This window comes from Rattus norvegicus, chromosome 18 (genome assembly GCF_036323735.1).
Source record: "Rattus norvegicus strain BN/NHsdMcwi chromosome 18, GRCr8, whole genome shotgun sequence".
NCBI lineage: Eukaryota > Metazoa > Chordata > Mammalia > Rodentia > Muridae > Rattus > Rattus norvegicus.
In genome coordinates, this window is record NC_086036.1 from 25,132,777 (window position 1) to 25,136,051 (window position 3,275).

A 3,275-nucleotide genomic window follows, 5' to 3' on the forward strand; every position below is an offset into this window, starting at 1 on the left:
AACTGAAACCCCACCTATCTCTCTTCTGCCCAGCTGTAGGTTGTATTCACCAATCATGGATATACTGGGGGGTAATCATGGATATACTGGGGGGCAATCATGGATATACTCGGGGGCAAGGCTACATAGCATCACTCGGGTCTATGTGAGAATCTCCACATCCCTGGGGACAACCAGGGCTGGTATTTAGCACTACAATACATAGGAACAAACCAAACCTCAACATCTAACTAAAAACAGATGCTGATATCAAATATTGTTTTAAAATATTACCAAAAAGGGCTGGCGAAATGACTCAGTGGGGTAAAGACACCTGCTGCCAAGCCTGAGGACCTGAGTTCAATCCCTGGGACCCACTTAGTGGAAAGAGAGAACCAAGTCCAGAGTGTGGTCTTTTGACTACCACATAGGCACCATTGTGACAAAGCACACACACACACACACACACACACACACACACACACACACACACAACTAGCAAAGGATTTCTGTAGGAAAATTCAGATATTTTGTTACAAAAATTCTTCAATCCATATGCGTATTTATATTTTTCAGATAGAAGCTTTCTGAATTATTGAAAAAATATTATCAAGGCAGAATTTATTTAACACAGTTAGCAATACCAAAAGAAAAGAAAACCTTTGTGTGATGTCATGTGCATACACTTGTATTTTATAGTATGGCATGAAGATAGTAGGCTACTAGGATGCTGAAGAGGGCTGCAGACGGATGAGAAGGGCAATTAGGGAGTTATAATTATATTACACATGAAAGATGTCATAATAAACTCCATTATTCATGTTTATGAAAATACATAAGAGTTAGAAACAAGAAACAATGAAAAGGACAATGAGGAAAAGAAAATCACCAAATGAGAAATCCTATGTGACTAAATCCTATGTGACTACCCTCCTATCGCTAGAAGAGGCATTTTGGTGTGGGCTGTCCTCCTTTTCACCACTAGAAGGATGCCTTGAGGTTCAGGAATGCCCTGACTGTCCCTCGGAGTTCGAGTGCTCTTCAGTCAGAGCATTAGTAAGACAGTCTGGGAGGTCTTCTATCTGTTAAGCTTTCCTTCAGTTAGTTACACAGTTGCACCTCGCTACTGAGGCGTTAGTCTACCATGTCCTGACTGCTCTCCTGAGCTCAGAGCCAAAGGGAGGACTGTCTTTTCTTAGCAAGCTTCCTCCTGTCTGCCTGAGCTGAGGAGCCCAGCCCACACTCTACCTGAGGGGAAATTACAGCTACAACTTCCTGGAATGCCTCTCTATGCAAATGAGGTATCCTTAGTACTTTAAGCTTCAGCCAATGAAAGTTTAACTTAAGGAGAAGTCCTTCCCACTCCCCTAGGTTCATAGGTAGATAGATATGTAGATAGACATAGATATGTAGATAGACATAGATAGATAGATAGATAGATAGATAGATATGTAGATAGACTAGATAGATACATAGATAGATACATAGATAGATAGATATGTAGATAGACTAGATAGATACATAGATAGATAGATAGATAGATAGATAGATAGATAGATAGATAGATACATAGATAGATACATAGATACATAGATACATAGGTAGATACAGAGAGAGAGAGAGAGAGAGAGAGAGAGAGAGAGAGAGAGCCCTAGTTCGCCCTGAATGAAGTGTATGTACACAAGCCGTTTCATTGAAACGTGTCTAAAATTGCTACTTCATTGTATAGCATCTAAGAGAGCTGCAGATTTAAAATCCCCCTGAGAATGCCTTCTGCTTCAGGCATTATTGCCAGGCTGGGATCTTCCTGACCTGCCCATTCTGGACTTTAGTTTACCCTTTCCCACCTGGTATGCACTGGGGTCCAGACACTCCAAGGGAAGACGTGGATCATGGGACTCAGCTCTGTCCTATCCCTCCATGCTTGGTGTGCAGCCGCCCTTGGACTTACCAAGGAAGAAGTGAAAGCTAGAACCACACTACACCATGTGGCTTGAGCAGTCAGTCCAGCTAAAGAGGATCCAGTGGCTCTTCTAACCTAGGCCTGTTGGCTGCCTCCCTTTTTAACATTTTCGTGACATTTTTTTTTATGTAAAAACAACTCTTTAGTTTTAATTTTAATTTTAATTTTCAATTAAATGTACACAATGTACACAAGCCGTTTCATTGAAACGTGTCTAAAATTGCTACTTCATTGTATAGCATCTAAGAGAGCTGCAGATTTAAAATCCCCCTGAGAATGCCTTCTGCTTCAGGCATTATTGCCAGGCTGGGATCTTCCTGACCTGCCCATTCTGGACTTTAGTTTACCCTTTCCCACCTGGTATGCACTGTAATTTTAACTTAATTTTCAAAAATAAGCATATGGTAAAATCACTTCTTGAAACAGAATTCTGTAAGATTGAACATATGTATAGACTGTAAGCATCACCAGAGCTAAGAAACCAAACTCTTGAATTATTAAAAAAAATAAATAAATAAAAAACCTTTCCTGAACTATCCCTTCAGAATCCTCTTCCTACTCATACCTTCTGGCCACCACTGACCTAATTTCTATCAATGTGTCAAATAGACTATTATATTATGTAACTCTTTGCTGTTGTCTTCTCTTAATTCATGTAACCCTTCTCCCTGAGTTAGGGTTTCCATTGCTGCAATGAAACACCATGATCAAAAAGCAAGTAGGAGAGGAAAGGTTTATTTGGCTTACACTTCCTTATTGCTGTTCACCATCCAAGGACAGCAACTCAACTAGGGCAGGGACTGGTAGCAGGAGTTAATACAGAGACCATGGAGGATGCTGCTTACTGGCTTGCTGTCCATGACCTGCTCAACCTGCTTCTTACAGAAACCAGGTCCACCAGCCCAGAGACAGCACTGCCTACAATGAGATGGGCTCATTCTCTATCAATCACTTGTTAAGGAAACACAGATATCGTGGAGACATTTTCTCAACTGAAGCTCCTTCCTTTCAGATAACTCTAGCTCGTGTCAAGTTGATGTAAGATTAGCCAGAACAACTCCTAAAATGTATCCAAGATTTTTTTTATATTGGTAGATTTTCTTTTAATACCTAATAATGTTTCATTGTGTGGATATACCATAAACAAGTGATTTCCATTTTAGGAGATTACACACACACACACACACACACACACACACACACACACACACACACACATGGTTTTATGTGAATTTACGTCTGCACTAGTCCAGAAAATAAGAAGAAATGGCCTTGCCATGTTAGATGGTGAAGTCATGTTCAACTTTATATAAAACAATTTTCCAGTGTGATT